We start from the raw sequence: 25,205 nt of genomic DNA, 5'->3' as shown, positions 1-25,205 counted from the left end.
TGAAGGGCTTTTGCCCGAAACGTCGATTTCTCTGCTCATTGGATGCTGCCTGAATTGCTGTGCTCTTCCAGCACCACTAATCCAGAATTTGGTTTCCAGCATCTGCAGTCATTGTTTTTACCAGCATAAAAACTGTTCTCCTGCTTGTGTTGTTGACACATAGCACCCAGAATTTGCATTCAGGCTTATTCAGCTGCATAATCTGAAGCCAAATGCTTTCTCTGTAATGCCTTTGTTATCCATTAGTGTCAGGGTTCCCATCTTGCTTTTCCATTCTCCAGAGATCCTGTAAGGTGGTTTACTGTTGAATACTTATGTTCCACCTTTTATTCACCCTGTAATCACGTCTGTCTGGTGACTAAGTCTCATTTATCTCTGTGTCCCAAGTCTATTACCTTATTGTAGATACTTTGTCCATTCCAAATCAAAACAACATTATAATTTCCTCTTCCCCACAATGTCCTGTCACAAACCAATTCATTGATGTACAGTTTTAGTTAAACTCTGTCCCTTCCTGTTCCTTTCTGCTTGTCTTCAGCCACATTCCCATGCTGTTCTGAGGCTTCACCTTTTCTCTCTGGATTTGGAAAGCTCCTTTCACCTGAACCCTGTCCCTGCATCCTCTCTGTCAGTTTAAAGCCCTGTCCATAAACCTACCGTCATGATTGGCCAGGACACTGCTCCCAGCAGTGTTGATTTTAAATCACTCATGGGATGTTGCTGTCTCTGGCTGGTCAGCATCGCATGCCCACCCTGACCAGCCTTAGAGCTGAGTGACTTGCCAGATCATGACAGTGGGCATTTGAGCGTCAATCCCATTGCCCTGGGTCTGGATTCATGTGTAGGCCAGACTGACAGCCGAAAACAGATTTGCTTACTGAAAGGGTATTATTAAGCGGTTAGATGTGTATCCCTGACTCTGGCATTAAATTCTGGATGAACGGTCTAGTGAGAGTACTACGAGGCCATTGCCTGGTCCACTGATAGCTCCCTCATCCCTGAGTACTGATCCCAGTTCACCTTCTTCCTGACCGTGATTTGATCCTGATACCTTCCTGCTCTCTGGTGATATCACACAGTCTCTCTCCATGTGGTCTCTGTCACTGTGAGGGTCTAATTGATGCCGGTGACTGCACCTTTTGCAACTATTCCAAATCCTGAGCCAACAGAATTCTCCACTCCAGGGAGATGAGGCAACACAGACCAGGGATGGAGACTGGGATTTTCCAGATCTCAGTGGGACTTGGTGCCATTCTCCATGTGTAACCCTCACTGCATCAGTTTAATTTCCCATTCTGTCTGTTTCTCTATCTCCTGTAGATACTCAGGATGCTCTTGACTCAATAGAATTCCCAATTCCTGTCTCGTCCATCACCACACTGAAGACAGTTGGTCAGCCCGAGAGATGGAGAGTGAGATCTGGAGCCTGCAGTAAATCCTGCAGTGAGGTAAGATCACTCACAGTGAACAGAGCAGAGTGTATTTAAGGGATTGAACTTTGGTCCGGAAGACGTGACACAGATACAGTGTTGAAGGGTAAACACAGAGCATGATGGTCCCAGGCTCAAACCCCACCTCTTGTTAATTTTCATCTCTGCTGTACTGAGCCTTCCTATGTCAATACAGTAAGTTGACCGTTATCAATTCAGGCCTATGCTGTCTTAGTGAGGATCAGTACAACAGAGGGGAAAGCAGGCCTCCCTCAAGGAGATGGTATTGAAACCTGGGATCTCTCTGTTCTATATTCTCCCTCTCACACTCTCTCTTCTCATGTGATAGAGTCAGACAGCAAGGAAACATGCCTTTCGGTCTAACTTGTATGTGCCAATGTCTTGAATGCTTGTAATTCCCAGAAATTTTCCTATTTCTGTAACCTCCACCCCTCCCAAATTCCCGCTGTATATTTGAAATCTCCTCCAATGCTGACAACTCTCCCTGTATGTAAATTGCTCCAATGTCAATAACATGCCCAATCTCAATGATCTCATCCTGCGCTCAGTGCAATAATTCCCATTTCTGTAGTTTTTCACAATACTTCCAGTAACGCCGTCTCTGTAAAATCCTCCAGCCTGGAGCAAAATACCCACCTGTGTACTTTCCTCAAGCCCCAAGAAAACATGATATCACTGTAACCTTCTGCAGGTCCGATCACACTCCTGTCTCCTGGCCTATAGCACCACATGACCACAGTAACCTTCTCCCAACCCTACCGACCTCCTTACCGATATGAACACCTCCAGACCCTATTCAAGCCACAGCAGCACTCCACATCTCTGTTTGCTCGTCCACTCCCTACAGTCCTCCCAGCACCTCAAACACTCTCTCTCTTTGTGTAATTCTGCAATTTAGGCAGCACGGTGGCTCAGTGGTGAGCGATGGTGCCTCACACTGCCAGGGACCCAGGTTTGATTCCAGCGTTAGGTGACTGTCTGTCTATGTAGAGTTTTCACCTTCTCCCTGTGTCTGCGTGGGTTTCCTCCGCGTGCTCCAGTTTCCTCCCACAGTCCAAAGATGTGCAGGTCAGGTGAATCGGCCATGCTAAATTGTCCATAGTGTTAGGTGCATTGTCGGAGAGAAGTGGGTCTGGGTGAATTACTCTTTGGTGAGTTGGTGTGGACTTGTTGGGCCGAAGTACCTGTTCTCATGCTGTAGGGAATCTAATCCAAACTCTCCCTCTGCATTCCATATTACTGCCCCAAATATATCCATCTATCCATAATCAGTCCCAACCCCTTCAAACCTCCGAGTCTCTGTGAACTCCCACACTCCAACATCCCTCCTTAACTGTGTAACCTTTTCCATTCCTGAAACACTCTGAAAATGTGAACATCCTACAAACCTCACTATCTGCGTAATCCTCCCAGGACACTGTAAAACTACCGATCTGTGAAACCAGCTCCAATGCTTGTGACTCTCCCGATCAGTTTCTATAAGACTTACTATCAATGTAACCTTCTCCCATCGCTATCACCCGCCCTGTCAATGTAAACTCCTTCGGTCCCCCCATCAATCTAATCATCTCCATAACCTTCTCCAGCTCTTACACCCCTATCTGTGTAAACGTTACACTCCCCTACAACCATCCCGAAAGCAAAAACCTCCTCCAGTGTCTGTAATACTCCCTATCTGTGTTTGTGTCTCCAGGATCTATTGCTGTTCCTGTCTCTGTAAGCTCTGACAGATTGTACAGCTTGCCAGTCCATATTCTTTCCAGAATCTCAGCATCTGACATCAACAAAAGTCTTCATTAACTACAGCCTTCCATATCTCTGTTCTTTCCTCAATCCTATACAACTCTCTTATTCTCTGTAAGTAGCACAATTCCATAAAATACCCCATGCCTGCGTAAACTGACCCAATCCAACAGTGAGAAGCCTCCCTGTCCTTTCGATCACCTGTAGTCCCTTCAGATCTCCCTGTATCTTCTCTGACTCCATTGAATACAGCCTAACCCATGTTATAACTCCTCTAACTCATATATTACTCCCCATCTCTGTGATATTCTTCAGTTACTGCAATTCTCATTCTTTATCTCCAGAGCTTCCAATCCCCCTGATCAATGTAAGGTTTTGATCCTCTGCAGCATGTTTATCACCTGGAGCAGCCTCCAACTAATCAACGCATCCTGTTGCTGTAACCTCCTCAAATTCTACAGCTCACTGTCTTTGTAATATCTTCCAGTATCTGCAACCCTCTCGATTTTTGTAACCCACTCCAGAACAGCACTCTACATCTCTGTGTAACTGATGGGAATGCTGTAAACCTGCCTTCACAGTCCTCAGTAACTCTCGGAACTTCTGCAGCCCTACAACCCTCAGCATCTCTGGCTCCTCCAATCCCTACACTTCTCCCTGGCTGTGTGAACTGATCCAGCCCCTTCAAACCTCCCTATCTCACTCACTCCTGCAGCTCCAACCTTTGTCCATGTCACTGTAATTCGAGCACCAACAATCCTCCCAGTCTCTATAAACTCCTGCAGCTCCAACTACAACCCCTACCTGTGTACTCTCCAGTCCCTCCAATCCTCCCTTTCTCTATCAACTCCTGTAGCTCCAATACTACCCCATCTGTCTACTCTCCAGTGCCTTTAACACTCCCTTTCTCGAAAAACTTCTGTAGCTCCAACTACTACTGTGTGCAATCTCAAATCCCTATATTCCTCCCAATCTCTGTAAATCCTTCAGAACTGATAATCCTTGACATCTTTCAGCCAGCCAACCATCTGATCTCTAACCACGAACACTGATCTCAAACCATCGAACTCTGTAACATCCTCCAGTCTCTACAGCCCAGCTTTTCTCTATTGGCTTCTCTGGTAACTGTATTCCCCTTCATCTCCGGTTACAGATCCTTGCTCAGTGAAACAATGTCTCAGTACCAAATCTGTAAGAACACAAGAATCTTTGGTGTATCAATATATTTGTCTCATTTTCTAAATTTTAACGACTGCAAGTTCAACCTTCTTCACCTCTTCTTCTCAATATTCCTCCATTTTGAAGATCAGCCTGGTGAACCTTCTCTGGGCTGCCTCCAATGCAAGGATATTTTCCCTCCAGATAGGGGACCAAACCTGTTCACCGTATTCTCAGTGTGGACCGACTGGAGTCCTCTATATTTATTACAAGCCTTCCCTATTTTTATTCTCCATTCCCTTTGAAATCAATTCCATTTACATTCTCTATGTCCTTCTGTCCCTGTATGCTACCTTTCTGAGATTTATACACCAGGATTCCCAGGTTAGGCCATAGCGTAGCTTTCTGCAGTTGATCTGAAACCAAGAGCTGACAGCAATAATCACGAAAGTACTGGAATGTATGTTAAACGATATGCCAGAAATACTAACTGCACACTTAGAAACCTATGGAATAAGCGCAGTCCGTAAGACCATCATGTAAAGGGGTACAATTAGACCATTCAATCCATCAGGTCTATTCCACTATTCGATTGTGTATGAATTGTTTCTTAACCCCACTCTCTCACTCCCTGTAACCCTTGATCTCCTTATTCATCTAGAACCTGCTTATCTCTGAGTAAGATACACTGAATCACTTCGCATCCACAGTCCCATGAGGCAGTGAGTTCCACAGATCCATCACCCTCTGGCTGAATAAATTCCTCCACATCTCTATTCTAAAGGCTCCTCCCTTCACTCTGAAGCTGTGCCCTTGGCCCCTCGTCTGTCCTGCTAGTGGAAACATCTTGCCCACGTCCACTCCATCCAGGCCCCTCAGTATTCTGTAAGTTTGAATGAGATTCTGCCGCCGCCTCTGAAACTTCATCAAGTGCAGACCCAGAGACTTTACCTGCTCCTCCTATGACACGAATGTCATCCCTGAAATCTTTCTTGGAAACCCATTTCTCGTACCCCTTCACATCTTTTGTTTAGACTCTTAATGAATAAAGTGTTGAGTGTAGTCCCAACACTGACCCCTGCGGAGCTCCCCCATCACCAGTTCCCATGGTGAAAAAGACTCCTTTCTTCACACTCTCTGCCTTGTGCCAACCAGACAAATCCTCTATCCATGTTCAACATGTTGTTGTGAAACGGAAATGTCATTTCACACCCACTGCTGGATTTATTTTTCTGTCTGGCTGTAAACAGCAGAGTTTCCCCATTACCTTCCCATCTGTAATTCCCTGGAGAAGGTGGTGGGGAGCTGCCTTCCTGACCCATTGCAGTCCTTTGGGTGTAGGGACAGACACAGTGCTGGGAGGATGGAGAGTGGCTTGGAGGGCACCTTGGAAATGCTGTTATTCCCGTGCACCTGGAGCTCCTGTCTTTCCAGGGTATAGTGGTTCCGGGTTTGTAAAGTGCCGTTGAAAGGGCCTTCCTGAGTGACCTCAGTGCTACTTGTAGATCTTTTATTCCTCCATTCATTCATGCACATGAGCTTTGTTGGCTGGACCAGCATTTATTATTGATTTGGAGCTGTCCCTGAGAAGGTGATGGTGAGCTGCCTTCCTGAACCACTGCACCAGCCGTTGGAACTGTTGTTATCCGTGTAGCCTCCAGCAGGCGCTACAACACTCCTCATGTCTCTAACTGCACACAGACAATGCAGCTCTCCCTTTTATATCTGGCATCCTCCCAGATTTATAACTCTTATAGTTCCTCACACTATCTCACCTCTTCCATTCCCATCTGTGCCTGAGATCTCTAAAATTTCTTTATTCTTGTTTAAATTTCTGATCACCTAAAATCTCTCCCTTTTTAAATTTGTAACCCCTTCAGCTTCTGTAACTCTCCATATAACTGTAATCAATGACAGCACAGGTTCCCTTCCTTAAATCTCGATAATTACAATGGTTGCGTGTGGTAAATCGGAACTTTTCATCCTCCTTATCTATCTCGGGACTTCCAGCCCCCACAATCCCACTATTTGGAATGCTCCCATTTTCTGCAAATCCTCATGTCCTGAGGGTCCTTGAACACCACCAGTGCTCCAAAAGTTTATACTCCCCCCAGTTACTGCAAGTCTTCTAACTCTGTAATATCCAACAGTCTCCAGTACCATACAACACTTGCTGGCTCTCAATTTGTATTTGTTGAAGTCTACACATCTCTGTAAGCAGCACAGAAAAAGTACTTTTGACTCTGCATAGCTCCATCATGAACAAACTACTATCTCTATTTCCTTCGCCTTCTTCAGTGTCTGCAACTCTCACTGTATCTTCCAATAACCTGCTTTCGACACTGCAGGTCTGCCATGCTCCACAGATAACCTGTTCCAGCCCATATAGCTCACTCAATCACTGTAACACCCTCTGCTCTGTCTAATCCTCCTCTTCCCCACTGTCTTCCAGGCACATCAGCGATTCTGTAAGGCAGCAGTGCGGAATGGGATGTTATAAATCTTAGCTGAGGCTTGAGGCCTACCATTACCTGGGAGTCACAAAGGGAGAGAACCTGAGAGAGTGCAGCACAGAGCGGGAGAACATTAATCAGTAGCGAGGATCGAGGCCGACTAGGACTCGGAGTTGGAGAAGCAGCAGAGCAGGAGGCTCGAAATCAGCACCGAGTCACAGAGGGAGTGACCATGTGAGGGAGCAACTTGGAGCAGGAGCATGAGGCTCACTCACACCTGGGAGTTACGGAGGCAGCAAAGTGGGAGGATATAAATCCGCACTGAGGATCATGGCCTAATTGTGCCTGGGAGTCACAGAGACAGTGACCCTGTGAGGGAGCAGAGTGGAGTGGGAGCTGGAGGATTACACGTCCCTGGGAGTCACAGAGACGGTGACCCTGTGAGGGAGCAGAGTGGAGTGGGAGCTGGAGGATTACATGTACCTGGGAGTCAGAGAGATAACCTTCTGCTGCTGGGACGGGCCTGCACTGAGTTTGGAAGAAGTACAAGAGCCTTCACAGAAAAGGCTGTAAATTCATTGGCAGATAATACACCGTTATTAGCGCCTGTCAGTGAATTGGTAGAAGTTAGCAAATTTGTTTTTTCAACTTCTGAAATAAGGATTGAACTCAGAAATAAGAGGGAGAAGTGAAATTCTGAGCCAATATATTATATATTACCCTCAGTAAGCCACAGTTGTATAAGGGAGTTAACCAGATTGTTATTTTTTCCCTGATGTTAATTTAATTCTAAGTAATTAATTAAGTTACTCTCGACATGTTTCATTTTAAGACATGACAAGACATGTTTGTTCGATGGAAAATCTGTTCTGTTACGTTGGGAAGTCATAGCCCCTGCTCGTGTCCTAGATGAACACTGGGTCATGGAACTCAGATAGTAACTAGAGACTCTATGGGGCATCTGTGATACTGAGAGTTAGGTGGATAGCTCACACAGAGAGCAGATCACCCTGCAGACATGACAGCCAAGAAGAAGAAAGGGAATAGGGGACTAGACTATCCATCTAACTAGTACAGCCTGGACCGTATGTGACTTCACTTTCTCAATCAGCGTACCATGGGGAACCCTATCAAACGCCTTACTAAAGTCCATGTATATGACATCTAATGACAGTCACTCAACAAGGAACTTTGTCACTTCCTCAAAGAATTCTGTTAAGTTGGCAAGACATGACATTCCCTGCTCAAAACTATGTTGCCCATCACTGATGAGCACATTTTCTTCCAACTGGGAATACATCCTATCCCTCAGTATTTCTCCAGCAGCTTCCATACCACTAACGTCAGGGTCGCCATTCTTAAACAAGGGAACACCATTAGCAATTTCCCAGTACTACGGGATTTCACCCGTGTTCAAAGATGCTGCAAAGATATCTGCTATGGTCCCACCTGTTTCCTCTCTCATCCAAGATCCCATCCGGACCTGGGAACCTGGTACCTTAATGTCTTTTAGAATAACCAACACTTCCTTATTTCAGCTTGACCTAGAGGAATCAAGCATCCATACCTAATCTCAACATTTCTTCTTGGTGAATAGTGATATCACGTGCTCATTAATAATCTCACCCATTTCTTCTGACTCCATGCATAACTTTTCTCCTTTGTCCTTAAGTGGTCCAACCCTTCCTCTAGTTACCCTCTTACTATTGATATATGAATTAAAGTCTTTGGGATTTTCCAAAATCATGTTTGCTAAATATATCTCATGACCCCTTTTAGCCCTCTTAATTCCTTGTTTCATATTGGTCCTACATTCCCGATTTTCTGCCCAAGCTTTGTCTGTCTTCAGTCGTCTAGACCTTATGTACACTTCCTTTTTCCACTAAGCTAGTCTCACAGTTTCACCTGTTATCCATGGTTCCCTAATCTTGCCATTCCTACCCCTCATTTCCACAGAAGCATATCTGACCTCAACTCTAATCAACCTCTCTTTAAAAGCTTCCCACGTATCAAATGTGGATTTACCTTCAAACAACTGCTCCCAATCTATATTCCTCAACTTCTGCTGAATTTTGGTATAGTTGGCCTTCCCCCAATTTAGCACTCTTCCTTTAGGACAACTGTTGTCTTTGTCCTTGCGTATTCTATAACGTATGGACTAGTGATCAATAGTCCCAAAGTTATCCCCAACTGAAACTTCAACCACCTGGCCAGGCTCATTCCCCAGTATCAGGACAAAAATGGCTCTTTCCTGAGTTGGACTGTTTACATACTGCTCAAAAATCCCTCCTGGCTGCTCCTTACAAATTCTGCTCCATCCAGTCCTCTAATATTAAGTGAACCCCAGTCAATGTTGCGAAAATAAAATCGCCTTTCACCACCACCATGTTGCTCCCATATCTTTCCATGATTGTTTCCATATTTGTACTTTCATCTCACGCTCACTGTTGGGAGGCCCCAATATTGTTTCTGCATCCTTCCTATTTCTGAGCTCTACCCTTATTGCCTCACTGTTTGAGTCCTCCATAGTGCCCTCCTTCAGCACAGCTGTGGTATCCTCTTTGACCAGTAATGCAACTCCTATACCCCTTTTACCCCCTTGTTTATCCCACCTGAAGCATTGATATCTTGGGATATTTACTTGCCAATCATGCCCTTCCCTCAACCAAGTATCATTAATAGCAATAATATCAACTCCAAGGTACTAATCCAAGCCCTGTGTTTATCTGCACATACTACACTTCTTGCATTAAAACAAATGCACCTCAGATAACCTGTCCCTTTGTGTTCATCATCTACTCCCTGCCGACTCTTCCACTTACTCACGCTGTCTTCATTATCTATTTCCTTACAGGCTGCAGTTGTTATTTCCTTAATATCGACTCAGCTCCTCATTTGGTTCCCATCCCTCTACAACATTAGTTTGAACCCTCTGAAGCAGCATTAGTGAAAGTACCCCGAACGACATTATTTCCATTCCAGCTCAGGTGTAGGCTGTCCAATTTGTAATAGTCCCTCCTCCCAGATAACCAGTCCCAATGTCCCAAAAATTAGAACTCCTCCCTCCTGCACCATCTCTCATTCCTACTCTGACTAGCACGTGGCATTAGTAGCCATCCTGAGCTTACAACCTCTGAGGTCCTACTTCTTAACTTGACTCCTAACTGCCTAAATTCTGTTTGTAGGACCTCATCCTGATTTTTAAAATCTATATCATTGGTGCCTACATGCACCATGAAAACTGGATATTCACCCTTCCCCTTCAGAATGTTCTGCAGTCGATCCAAGGCATTACTGTCCCTTGCACCTGGAAGGCAACATACCATTCTGGAGTCTTGACTTCGAACAGAAAAATGCTTATCTACTCCTTTTACAATTGAATCCCCTTTGACTTAGCCCTTCCAGTATTTTTCCCGCCCTTCTGAACAGCAGGTCCAACCACGGTGCATTTAACGGGGCTACTGCTGTCTTCTCCTGGTGAGCCATCTCTCCAAACAGTATCCAAAGCAGTATACCTGCTAAGGAGAGAGGTGTCCGCAGGGGACACCTGCAGTGCCTTCCTGCTCTTTCTCTGCTTTTGGTCACCAATTCCCTTTCTCCTTCAGCAATCCTAATCTCTGATGTGATCAGTTCACTGAATGTGCTATCTACAACCTCCTCCGCATTGTATGCGCTCCAAGGTGAGTCCATCGCCGCTCCAGAGCCATCATCGCGTCTATGCGTTCTTCATAAGAAGTGTCTTTGGTGCGAGGATCAGGGATGTCTCCGAGCATGCTCGGGGCATACTGAAGGGGAGGCTGAACAGCCAGTGGCTGTGGTACACATTGGTACCAATGACATTGGCAGGAAACGTGACAAGATCCTGCAAGGAGAGTGCAGGGATATGGACACACATCCTGCACGTGAACAGGGACAGCAGCTGTGTCCCTGAGCTCCCACAATGAGCAAATGGAGCATAACATGGCTCTGAGATCTCCTATCATTTTCACTCTAAAGCATAACTTGGTCTTAAATTAGATAAACGGAAAAGGAAAGGGTTTTCTTTAACTAATCACAGGATTAAAAAAAAAGAAGAGAAGCACCTTATCCACACAGTACAGAGTTCTTTTGCTTTGGTTAGATGAGGAGTTCGGGGTGGGAGACATTACACGTGTAGTGTCTCACGTTCAATCGCTGGCAAAATATGTCAGATCACTTACCCTCCCAGTGCACAATTCGTCCTCTCCCACTCCGCTCCTCGCTCTCACCGCTGCTGCAAATGGAGGCCTGATGCTCCAGGTAAGTCTGTTTTTAGTGGGAAATTAACCTTCCCAGAAACCCCCTGGTCCGAGCCCCTCACCCCCACCCCCCACCTCTCTCTAACTCCTCCCAAAAGATAATGCACAAAACATGCAAACATGTCTTTTATTCATGGATTGGCAAAGTGAACAAATGACAATTATGGACCAAACAAAAATAATTTAATGGATATTTGCTGTGGTTCTTGAATTACAAAATATTTGGATTTTTAATGAGAAAATAAATTCAGATTTTTTTTTCAGATCTGAGTTGGATACGTTTTGATCAGTATGTGATCATCATTGGTGTCAAAACCAGAAGTTACTGGGAATGCTCAGAAGTACTGGCAGTATCTGTGGTGCGAAAGCAGAATCCATATATGGTAGTAGACTGGCTCTGGCCAGGTTAATACGCTCATAGTGTTCAGGGATGTGTAGGTTAGGTGTATTAGTCAGGGATAAATATAGAGTATGAGAATAGGCTAACGGGTCTGGGTGGGTTAATCTTTGGAGGGTCAGTGTGGGCATATTGGCCCAAATGGCCGTTTTCCACAATATAGGGATTCGACGATTCTACGCATTCTTCATAATAAGTGTCTTTGGTGCGAGGATCAGGGATGTCTCCGAGAATGCTCAGGGCATACTGAAGGGGAGGGTTTACAGCCAGTGGTACACATTGGTATCAATAACATTGGCAGGAAATGTGACAAGATCCTGCAAGGAGAGTGCAGGGAGATTGGCCTGAGTGGAAACGCAGGATATCCAGTGTTGTAATCTTGGGTTACTCCTCGTGCTAGGTGGAAGTGGGAGAAGGAAGATGAAGAGAGAAAACATTAATATGTGGTTGAAGTACTGGTTCAGGAAGAGGGTTTCAGATTTATGGATCATTGCGATTTTGTCCAGGGCAGGTGGGACCTGTAAAAAAAAGACAGGGTCCATTTTAACTGGAGGAACACCAACATCCTGGCAGGGAGGTTTGATGATGCATCTTGGGTGGAGTTAAATGAATAATGCAGGAGACTGAAAACCAGAGCAGCAGGACAGCAAGTGAGCTGAAATTAGAGTTTAATAGAATAGACAGGCAGGGCCAGTCTAATGACTATGCTGAGGAAAATAATCATAGCAATTTTAAAAATGTGAGTGGAAATGATAGGTTCAGTATTATCGGAGATCAAAAAATAAGAATGGAATGTGTGGAGTGCACCAAACGTATTCAAGGAGATAAACCAATCCAATAGAATTTACGTAAATACCTTGTACCTGAATGCATGGAATATTTGGAAAAAATGACAGCACAAACAGAGTTATAACGATACGGCCTGGTGGGGCTTACAGAAAGGTGGTTACAGGAAGGTCAGTGTTGGGAAGTGAAATGTCCAAGAGTACTCATTACTCAGACAAGAACGTACAGCAGGTTGAGTTGCTGCATTGATTAAGAGTGATATCAAGGCTGCATTGAAATGACATTAGCGCGAGGGACCAAAATGACAAATCAATTTGGATCCAAATAAAGCACATGGAAGCAAACCTGCTTCTAGGAGTAATTTCATGCCACAATACTCCCATCCTCCAAACATACTTTCAAAAACCAGGGAATACCAATGGCTTGTGAGAAGGGCACAAGAGTGAGCAATCTGTGTATGCATATTGGCTTAATTAATCAATTTGGCAAGGGTAGCCTCAAATAACGATGCGCAGAATGTATGAGGGATTATTACTTAGAACAACAAACCAGAAAACTGGCTTTTAGATTTGGTGTGAATAATAAGGAAGGAGTGATAAATCATCTTATAGTAGAGGATCCTCTAGAAAGAGTGACCGTAACATGCTGGAGTTTCACATTCAGATTCAAAGATACAAGGGTTTTAGTATCAGGCAGTGATAATTATGTGGAAGGATTGGCCTGAGTGGACTCGAAAAAATAACATTGAAGGGCAGAACATTTGAAGAACAATGGCAAATACTTAGTAAGATAGTACAAACACATCATTTAAAGTTTATTCCTGAGTGGAAGAGGAATTGTGAAAAAAGATAAAACGTCATTCACACCTTAACAAAGAAGATTATGATAAGATGAAAGTGATGTCCTGGTGGTATTATCGCCAACTGCTGATTCAGCGATCAAGATCATATTCTAGGAACTCAGATTCAAATGCCACCATTGCAAATGCTGGAATCTAAATTCAACATCAATCTGCAATTAAGCTTTACAGATTAATGGTGAGATCACTTTCACTTCAAAATTATGTCTCCTTTGTATTGAGCACTCGAGTAAGGGGAAGAGCTGCTCTCTGTTCAAACTGTCCATAAACCTCATGCTCTTAAATACCTCAATCAGGAACCCCTTCAACCTCCTCTGCTTCAAAAACATCTAACCCCTCATCATAGTTTGAGTATTCTCTCGTCTTGTTACTTCTGAAATGTATCACCTCACATTTATCAGTCAAATCTCATCAGCCATTGAACTAGCCACCTGAACAAACCATTTATATCATCTTTAAACTAACATGTTCCTCCTCACTGTGAACCACCCACCTAACCTTTGTGTCATCCATAACATTATTTATCATTCCCCCCAAAATCCATCCCTCACATTCTCATCATCATCACTTATGAAGCTCACAGATAAGACTTGTCTTATGTCTTCTGTTCTTCAGATGTTGTTCAAACGAGAAGAATTAAGAATTTCAGTCTCTTGTTCTTCCTATTTTTGGTGAATTTACAGCAGTGGAGGTCCTTTTATGAGAGAGCCACAGATTTGTTTTGGACATGCAGCTGAATTCTCCTTTTATCCTATTCTTCTCTGTATGTTTCATTCATAATGCTTGCATGTGTTTAATATTGGACTAGGTCGGGCTTACTTCATTTGCAACATTTGTATTTTACGTGGACCTGGATAATTTTCTTTGTAATATTCCCTGCAATACTCAGAGCTGAAGGAATTTTTCATCTGCAGGATGGGCTCATATGATTGCTTGAAAGAGCTGGAGAGATGAGGCTAAAGATTAAATTAAATGCTGCACATATACACACGGTAGTAGATCAAATCATATCGCCAAGTCTACCCTGCATTTGAAACAAATTATTAGAACATATGCCCACTCTTCTTTAAATTGTAAAAAAAAGTTTTAATACGTGTTCTTAGAGCAGTATGGATTTTACAGCTGCTCGTGGGATTGCATGCATAGCTAAAGATTAATTATAGTTTTTTATTCAATTTAATATAGTTCATATAGTTTATTAATATAAGATTATTTTTCCAATTTGTTTTATTAAAATTCAAAAACAAACCAAAAAAACAAGCAAAATAATTTTTTTCTCGAACGAACATTGTTTTAACGAGCTTTTCAAGGGGAGGGGGGGATTTACAAAACAAACTAGAAAAGTCTATATATGTTTCAAAAGTCATCGTCTTTAGTTTTAAATGCGAAAGTTTTTTTTTGTTTCAAAAACTATTTTTAAATAGGAAGATGTGCCTTTATTCTGGAGAGTCCGACACGCGTTCAGCTCTGGAGAAGACCTTTTTCTTCGAGAAATTTATTGAAGAGGAATATTTTTTGTTGGGTTAGTTTTCCAAATGGTTGATATTATTTATTTTTTATATGTTTGATAAGTATACGGATGTATTTTCTATTTTAATGTCATGAAAAATTCTGTTTATAGGCATAATAATATTAAGGCCAGATATATAAGTTAGAGAGGGAGATATCTGGAAGTTGTTATGCAACAAAATCAGTCAGATAGCTGGGTGACTGTCAGGACAAGTAAGAAGGTAGTTCAACAATCTCCGGTGGCTATTCCTCTATCAAACAGATGTCCAGCTTTTGGAATTGATGAAGGGGTTAGTCTCTCTGAGGAAAATGGAAGAGCCATCGGTTATTGGAATGTTGGAAAAATTCTTATGCCTAGGCAGCGATTGAGAAGATTTTGTATAGTTATTGGGACAGGGATCTCTCCTTTCAAGGGCATAAACAGGAGATTCTGTGGCAGTGAGTGAAAATTTAGGATAGTTTATTGGTTTCGCGGAACTAGGATTAAGAACGTCTCCGGAGGTCTCAAGCATATTGTTAAAGGTGTGATTTAGAAGCCAGAAATTATTGTATATATTGGTATGAATGACATTTTTAGGGAAAAGATTAAAACAGTCCGGAGGGAATTACAGAGGTGATGTAGAGGATTAAAAAGAAAACCTTAAAATAGCAATTTCTGGTTTGCTCCCAATGATAAATTCAAGCGGGGAAGGGAAAATAAAGGTTAAAGGAGAAAAATCAATGCATGAAGAGCTGCTGTGTTGTTGACCGATTCAGATTTTTGGGAGATTGGAAAGTCTTTTGGAATAGAAAAGGCCTGTTCCAAAAGGATTGATCTAATCTAAACGGGAAAGCCACCGATATCTTCACAGGGAGATTTGCTCATCCTATAAAGGCAGACTTTATATTGACAGAGGATGCAAGTGGGGGTACTCTAAGTAGCAGTGTAAATTGTTGGATGGCTGGAGAAATCTCTGAATATGATGAGAACATGCCAGTTAGAAAAGAAAGATGAGAGAATCAGATTATATAGTAATTCTGAAGAACTAAAATGCATTTACTTTAGTGCAATGGGATTTACAGAGAAGGCTAATCTCCTCAGCGCATGTTTCAGAACATGGGATTGGGATATCAAAGCTATTATAGGAACTTGGGTGAAAGATGTTCAAGATCTTTCAATAAGAACAGGCAAGACGGTAAAAGAGGAGGAGGTGTGGTCTTTTTAGCCAAGTATAGTATAATGCTGGCTCTGAGAACTTTTGCTGAGGACTCGTCTACTGATGTAGTGTGGGCTGAGGTTAGAAACAGGAGAGGAGAGGTCACACTGCTTGAAGATTTTTTTTGTAGCCTCTGCAGAGTTCCAGGGAGGTGGAAGTGAGGATTATCAAAATTATTCTGAGTAGGAGTGAAAGAAACAGTGCGGTCGTTATGGGGGACTTTAACTTTCCTAACATTGACTGGAAATGCTATAACTCTCGTACATCGGATGGATCAGTTATTGACCAACGTGTACAGGAGAGTTTCCTGACATAGTATGTCGAAGAGCCGACAAGAGGGGAGGCCACAATGGATCTGGTGCTTGGCAGTGAGCCAGGCCAAGTGTTTGATTTAGTTGTAGTTGAACACTTTGGAGAGAGTGACCATAATTCAGTTGTGTTTAGTTTAGCGATGGAAAGGGATAGGTACATGCCACAGGTCAAGAGTTATCGATGAGTAAGGGCAATTATAATGTGATTAGACAAGAATTAGGATGCATAGAATGGGGTAGCAAAATACAGGGGATGCAGACAGTGGAAATGTGGAGCTGGTTTCAGGAACAGTTATTGTGTGTCCTTGATAGGTCTGTCCCTGTCATACAGGGAAGAAGTGATAAGGTAAGGGAACCATGGTTTTCAACAGAAATTGCATCTTTTGTTAAGAAGAAGAAGGAGGCTTATGTGTTGATGAGGCAAGATGGTTCAGATGAGGCGATGGATAGTTACAGATCAGCTCGGAAGGATTTAAAGAGAGAGTTAAGAAGAGAATAGAGAGGACACTAGCAGTCTTTAGCAAATAGAATAGAGGAGAACCCTAAAGCTTTCTAGAGGTATGTGAGGAATAAAAGGATGATTAAGGTGGGAATATGGCCAGTCAAAGACAGAAGCGGGAAGTTGAGTGTGGACCTTGTGGCGATCAGAGAGTTGCTAATTGGACATTTCTTATCGGTTTTCACTCAGGAAAAGGAGAAGATTGTCGAGGAGAAGAATGAAGTATGAGATATTAGACTAGAAAGAATCGAGGTTAGTTACGAACAGGTGTTATCAATTCTGGAAGGAGTGAAAATAGAGAAACCCCCTGGACTGAATGGGATTTATCCAAGGATTCTCTGGGAAGCTACGGAGGAGATAGCAGAGCCTTTGGCTTTGATATTTGAGTCATCATTGCCTACAGGTTTGATACCAGAGGACTGGAGGATTGCAAATGTTGTGCCCTTGTTCACGAAGGGTAGTAGAGATGACCCAAGCAATTATAGACCAATGAGCCTTGCTTCTGTTGTAGGAAATGTTTTGGAAAGGATTATAAGTGATAAGATTTAAATCATCTAGTAAGCAACAATTTGATTTCAGATAGTCAATATGGTTTCATCAAAAGCAGGTCATTTCTCACAAATCTTATTGATTTTTGTTTGAGAAGGTGACCAACCATGTAGGTGAGGGTAGGGCAGTTGACGTGGTATACATGGACTTCAGTAAAGCCTTTGATAACGTTCCACATGGTAGGCTGTTGGAGAAAATGCAGAGGCGTGGAATCGACGGTGATTTCGCAGTTTGGATTTGAAACTAGCTTTCTGAAAGAAGGCAGCGAGTGGTGGTTGATAGAACATATTCAGCCAGGAGTCCGTTTACTAGTGGTGTGCCACAAGGGTCTGATTTGGGACCACTAATGTTTGTCATTTTTATAAATGACTTAGACGCAGGCACAGGTGAATGAATTAGTAAATTTGCAGACAACACGAAAGTCAGTGAAGTTGTGGGCAGTTTGGAAGAATGTTACAGGTTGCAGGGGACTTGGATAAACAGCAGAATTGGTCTGAGAGGTGGCAAATGGAGTTCAATCCAGCTAAATGTGAGGTGATGCACTTTGGGAAGAATAACAGAAAGGCAGAGTACTGGGTTAATGGAAAGATTCTTGGTAGTGTGGATGTGCAGAGTGATCTTGGAGTCCATGTAAATAGATCCCTGAAAGTTGCCACCCAGGTTGATAGTGCTGTGAAGGCGGCATACGGTTTGTTAGGTTTCATTCGTAGTGGGATTGAGTTCCGGAGCCGCAATATCATGCTGCAACTATACAGAACGCTGGTGCGGCGATATTGGAATATTGTGTATAGTTTTGGTAGCCCCATTACAAAAAGGATGTGGATGTCTTGGAAAAGGTGCAGAGGAGATGTACCAAGATGCTGCCAGATCTGGAGGGAAGGTCGCATGAGGAAAGGCTGAGAGACTTGGGTCTGTTCTCATTGGAAAAAAGAATGCTAAGAGGGAATTTGTTAGAGACATACAAGATGATCAGAGGATGAGATGGGTAGACAGTTAAAGTCTTTTTGCTAGGATGTTGACGCCAGCATATATGAGGGGACATAGCTACAAATTGAGGGGTGATAGATTTCAGACAGATGTCAGAGACAGGTATGTTTCACAGAGCGACGTAAGGGCTTGGAATGCCCGACCTGCTAATGTAATCAACTCAGCCACATTAGGGGGATTTAAGCCATCCTTAGATAAGCACAGTGATGATTTTGGGATAGTGTAGGGAACGAGCTGAGAATACTTCAAAGGTCGGCGCATCATAGAGGGCCTAATGGCCGATTCTGCGCTGTATTGTTCTGTGTTCTATGCTTTTTGTTCTAAGAGTGGTAATTCAATCTTCCAGGTGTTAGATGCTATAGAAAGGACAGAAAAGGAGACATGGGGTGAAGGAGCAGTGGGGGGCAAGGCTGTCAGTTTTGATTAAGGAATAAATTATTGCTCTAACTAGGGGAGATATTACTAAAAATGTGTTCAGTTAAAATATATGGGTAGAAATTTAAGATAAGAAAGTAAAGAACACTTTGAAGAGATTGTGCGAAGTGCTCGTTTGTGACAAATCGTCCAGTGCAATATATTGGTAGAAATTAAAAGTCAGAAAGAAAAGAACATGTTGATGGAATTGTACTCTATGCTCCCCAATAGTAAGGAAGAAATTAAGAACAAATATGTAGGGAGATCTCAGATATATGTAAACTTAATAAGATTGTAATAATGAGGGGATTTTAAATTTCCAAAACTTGACTGTTACTACCTTCGTGTTAAAGGTTTGGACGATGAAGAATTTGTCAAATGTGTTCAAGAAAATTTTCTTTATCAATATGTGGTTGCTCCAAATAGAGAAGGAACAAAATTAGACCTTATTTTGTGCAATATCAGGGCAAGTGACTAAAGTAAAAGTGGAGGAATATGATGGCTGTTGCGAACATAACTCTATTCATTTCAGAATGGTTATGGAAAAGGATAAGCCTTCCATTAATATTATCTTTTTAATTGGAGTACCATAAACTTTAATGGCATGAGACAATGACCTTCCAAGTTTGATTAAAGGAGATTGTTAGCAGGTGAAGAGAACGTGTGACTCGTGGAAGACATTCAAAGGTACGATGATGAGAACTGAGAGGCATTATGTTCTTGTTAGTGTGAAGGGTAACTCTGATAAGAATAAGGAACAATGGATGACTAAAGGTATTGAAGCTCTTCTCAAGAATAAAAGGGAATCTTAATTTAGATATAGACAACTTTAATCAATCGAATCTCTTAAACTATATAAAGCGTGTTGGACATTACTTCGAGAGAAATGAGGAAAGCAAAAAGGGGACATGAGATAGCATGGACAGATAATGTTCAGAATAAACTAAATATATTGTACAAATATGTTAAGAGCAAGAGGGTAACCAGGGAGAGGGCAAGGCCTCTTAAAAATTAAGGAGGACATCTTTGTGTTGTACCACAGCAGATGGGGAATACAATCATTCCATTCCCAGTGCATCAGACAGCGGCAAACACACACCATTGTCTGCACCTCACAATCATCCAGATTGAACTCTCTCTGCTATTTGTCAGCCTATTGACCCATTTGATCAAGATCGTTTTGTAATCTTAGAAAGGCTTCTTCACTGTCCACTGTGCCACCAGTTTTGGTGTCATCCGCAAACTTACTAACCATGCTCTTTATATTGTCATCCAAATCATTTACATAAATGACCGAACAATGAAATCCCAGAATGAACCTCTGTGGAACACTGCTGGTCACATGCCTCAGTCTGAAAAGCAACCACCCACCATTCCTCTCTGTGGCCTGTTGTGATGCCAATTGAAAGTGTTGGAGATAAACTCAGCAGTTCTGGCAGCATTGGAACAGAGAGAAACAAAATTAACAATCTTGAGACCAGTATGACTTGCTCAGAACAGGTTCGTATCGACCTCAATCCGTTAACATTGTTTCTCTCTCCATATCCTGCCTTATCTGTTGCACTTCTCTACTATTTTGTGCTTGGATGTCTGATTTCCATTATCTCTAATCTGTTACTTTTCTGGATGGGTCTAGATGTTATATTTGAACAATTTGCTCCATTCCTGTTCCCGTGACTTGTGCCGGTGACACTTGTATTAAACTGGATTCTGTTTCTTCTTCAAGATCTAAAAATAACTTTTTTTGCCAAGGTCCACTTAAATGCGTGAATCTCAACACATTTATTTTGATTTGAAAGACATTTTAGAGATAGCTACACTTTATGAAACAAAAAATGTGTTGCTGGAAAAGCGCAGCAGGTCAGACAGAATCAATGGAGCAGGAGAATTGACGTTTCAGGCATAAGCCCTTTTCCAGCAACACACTTTTAAGCTCTGATCTCCAGCATCTGCAGTCCTCACTTCCACACTTTATGAAACAACAGGAATAGATTATTGATGATAACATCATTCATGTCCTTTATTAATAAGCTTGTCCTCACATGCTCTGAAAGCTTTTAAATACATTTCGCAGATTAATTACAGCAAAGGTGGTGGTCACTCAGACTATTATCTCAATACCAGTTCTGAATGAGCAATATACCCACTCTTATTCTGCAGTAACTCCCTGTAACCCCACTCATGTTGTTATGTGTCTGTTTTTTTAATTCTGAATATCCTGTTCAGATAAACAATCTTATCAACCTGTATAGCCTATGATTGAATACTCTATATGTAAATTATAATTCCATCCATCACGTTTAAAATTGCCTTTTCTATTCACATTGTCGTTCAGCATTCCATCGCCCAAATGTCATCTGTTCTATCACTCTGCATTGCATTTCATTCCATTTGTGAGAAAGAATGAGGGTTGATTGGGAGATGTTACTGTACTCCCCTCATGTCTGCTCAGCCACTGGCTCCAGTCCTTTCTGCCTCCTAGCCAATATCAGATTCGTTCCATCCCTGATGCATTAATCCTTGGGTTTTAATGAACAAGGTTGTTGCACATTGTTAAGGACAAGGCCAGACCCCTCAAATATTTTGAAGCACATAACCCAGACCGTAACTGTGGTATTTGAAGGTAAGTATACAGTGCATATTCAATGAGGGAATTAGCTGGTCACACTGCCGAGTTTTTAACAAACAGCATTTATTTACGAAATTACGGAATGAAACAAAATGAACCGAAAACAGAATACCGAACAACTCATCCTATCCGAACCCAACAGGCTATCCCCACTAAAGGATGCTGTTCCAAAGTACATGCAACAATCCCAAAAAAAACCCTTAGCATAAAGAGTTAAAATAACTCAAAACGCTTACATGTTACAAAATCGGAAGGGCAGAAGGGGAGGGATAGCGTCCCGTTTCAACAGTGACCCTTACTCAACTAACCCCTGAACTGAACTGACCTGCACAACCAGAGAGCTGGCCACGCGCCCTTCATTGTGTCAGTTTTACTTGAAAGACTTGAAAGCCTTCTGCCTGAGGAATTATCTGTTCGGTATAAACAAAAGGGCCCCCGGTGAAACATTCAAAATTCAGGAATGTTGGAAACTTGGGTCGTTTATAACGTCTCTGGGAAAAGAAAATCAAGGACAAGAAAACCTTGTAAAGGGACCAGCTTTGTGACAACATGTCACATTTGGCTTTGGACAGAGTTTAAAAAATGTAAGACTTACTGAATGAAGCCAATCAAATGTATTAATGTGTTTGTGAATTTATATAAAACAGTGCAGAAACGCATTGTGTGTTGAAGATACAAAATTGCCTTATTGCAACGAGAGAAATACCCAGGCAAATCCACACTTCTTGTGTAATGGAGTGCAAATATGCCCACTGGAAATCTATTGGTTGATACCTGTTCTAGTGGAGGAGAGATCAGCATCGTAACGTCTTGATTATGTTTTTTTTTGGTGGGGGCAGGGATGTGGGGTTCAGGTGGTTACAGTATTGCAAACAGACAACACATCAGTGTTTCATTGTGTAATATTCTGAATAAGGTTCTTGTCTGTTTAAAAATCTGTAGTCAACCTCGTTAAAGTACTCCGGGTAATTTTCATTGTACACTTACCGACACAAGTTTCAAAGTTATGCTCTGGGATGCCTGCTTAAGAATGCTCTGTGTGGTCTAGCCATAATATCTCGAAGATGGAAGATGCCTCCTTGGGACTTGGTACAAACTAATCACTTTCCCTCCTCATGGTCAGCAAACCACGTTAACATAACAAATGTGCACCAATAGCAATGGAGTCAGGAGGGAAAACATGGAGCAGTCTGTCTTTGCAGTCTATACCTCATTGGTTTCACGTGTTGCAGGATCAATGACATCCTCGTATTTCAATGTAACAGTTAGGAGGGACTGAATGGCCTCTTCTGATCATGAGTCAGTGTCTCGAGGGACAAAATGTCTTACTCCTGGCCTGAGGACAGAGGTTCAAGGACTTCAATGGGCAACCCATGGTTCCTGCCTACCAGCATGTTGTGCTGACTCGACTCTATCTTCCTGAATTATAGGAGACAAACAGGAGGAGGGAAGAACACAGCAGCATCATGAGATATGAAAGTCAAAATTTAAGGTAAAACAGTTCTTCAGGACTGGGAGTGGGAGGTAGTGGGAGCTGCAGATAAAGAGGGAAGGGAGTGGATGGGATGGGGAGAGCAGCGGGATGGTGAGGTATGGATACGTGGACACAGGTGATGGATGCAACTTGGTTGGGCGATGAGAGGGATGAATCCAGTTGGGAGCTGGAAGGCGGAGTGGTTAGGTGGAATGGAAGGGAGGAGTATGGGCAGAAAATGGAGTAAGGAGATGGGTAGTAAGGTTATTTCAAACTGGAGAACTCAATGTTACATCTTCCAGGTGGTAGGCTTACCAGGCAGATGAGCTGTTGTTCCTCAAATTTGCGGTCTGCCTCACCAAGGCAACAGAGGAGGCCAGGGGTGATAATGTCGGAAAGGGAGTGGGAAGGGGAATTCAAATGGGCGGTGACTGGGAGGTCAGGTTGGCCCCTGCAGGCCCGGCTGTGATGCTCGGTGAAATGTGCACTTAGTTTATGTTCGGTCTCCCCAGTGTAGAAAAGACCACATCGGGAGCATCTGATGCAGTAAGCTCAGTTGGAAGAAAGGCAGGTGAACCTCTGTCTAACCTGCAAGTACTGTTTGAAACCCTTTAAGGAGGTGGAGGAGGTGGTGTGCCAGCAGGTGATGCATCTTTTGCGGTTGCAGGAGAAGGTACCTGGGGGTTATGGGGGAGATTGGTGTGGAGTGTGGCAGGATAACGATGGGGACAGTCTTGTGGGAGATGTGCCAGGTGGTGGGATCCAAACCTAGTTTCCTGCATCTGGTGCACCCGATGTGGTCTCACTGCATCAGGAAGACCAAATGTAAATGAAGTGAATGATTTGAGAGTATTGCAGTCAGGCTTCTAAGGGCTGACCTGACCTCCCAATCACTTCGTATTTCAATTCTCTCCCCCCACCCCCCGCCAATCCCTTTCTGACATGGCCATCCTTGGCCTCCTCCATTGCCACAATGAACCAAACCAAAAACTGGAGGAACAAGACCTCATATGTCACTTGTGCAACCTCCACCCCGGGGACTCAACATTGAATTCTCCAATTTCAAATAACCTTCCTTCTAATCCTATGATCGCCTTCCCAGGCCTTCCCCTCCTTGCCTTCATCTGATCAACACTTGATCCAGCTACCAACTGGATTCAGTCCCCCCATCACCAACCGGCTGATACCCTTTATCTGTGTTCACTTATGCCCATCTCGCCACTCTGCCTCCTCCTCCTTCACCCGCCCCTTTATCTATAGATCCCTTTACTCCTAACCCCAGTCCTGATGAAGAGTTATATCCTAGGCGTTGACTTCTCAACTTCTTGACGCTGCTTTGATTATTCTGTTCTTCCAGTCTCCTGCGTGTCTATTTTGGATTCAAAGCTGCTGTATTTTTTTAATTGTCTTCTTGTGGAATAGGCAGGAGAGAGGAAATGCGGTCCACATGTTTTTATCCAATAGTTTTGAAGGGCTGAATGGCTTTCTTATATTACTGAGAAACCAGCTAGAGTTGCAGTAAGGGTTCCTTCTTTTTAACCATGGAGATGCTTAGTGCCCAGCAGTACTTTTGATTAATGTTACCTATACATTAACAGCACAAGCTTGAATGTTGTCCAGATTTGATACTTTAGTACCTTAGGAGGTTACTCATTGTTCTGAACATTATATAATCTTCACAGAACATCCCCACCTCTGATCGTATGACAGAGGGAAAGACATTGATCAAGCATCTGATGATGTTTGTGCCGAAGATGCTATCCTGCGATTGCCCACAGAGATATCCAGGGACTGAGAGGATTGATGTCCACCAGCCCCATTGTGTTCTGACTGATCCAACCAGTGGGGAGTTTACAACTGATTCCCATCAAGTTCAATTTTGTTCAGTCTCCTTGACACCTTGCTCAGTCAATTACTGCCATGATATCAGGGCCAATCACACTGATGGTGTGTTCATATCTTTTGTTCATATCAATTGGCCAAGATATATGTGTGGGGAGCGTTTCCTTCTCTCAGATGGTAGTGAGGGTTGGGACCAGACAGTTAGGGGAGGCTACATCACTGAAATGTTTGGGGGGTGCGAGTGGGTGTCAATGGATTTTGACACATCATTGAGTCGAGGGCTGCAAAGAATTGGGCATTAAAGAGAAATTGCGTCCAAAATCTTCTCTACTTTGATATTGATTGTCCCTAAGATATCACGGCTAACTTCCTCAAGTTCCCAGTATTCATGCATTTCTCCACGGTAACCGTAGAGTAGAAATATTCATTGAGGACTTCACCCATCTCTTATCGTTTCACACGGACTTGTCCACTTTGATCTTTGAGGGGTTTTATTTTCTCTGGAGCTATTGCTTTTTCTTTTAATTTATTTAAAGTACGTTTTTGGATTCATCCTAATCTTCTCGGCCAAGCCTCCTTATTGCCCCCTTTTCACCCGACTGATATCCTTCTTTCATAGATTCCTGTATCTCTTATATACATCCAGGGGTTCCCTTGATCCAAGCCGCTTG

The sequence above is a fragment of the Chiloscyllium punctatum genome, chromosome 34, assembly GCF_047496795.1.
Source record: "Chiloscyllium punctatum isolate Juve2018m chromosome 34, sChiPun1.3, whole genome shotgun sequence".
In the NCBI taxonomy this organism is placed as follows: domain Eukaryota; kingdom Metazoa; phylum Chordata; class Chondrichthyes; order Orectolobiformes; family Hemiscylliidae; genus Chiloscyllium; species Chiloscyllium punctatum.
This window is presented reverse-complemented; position numbering follows the sequence as displayed.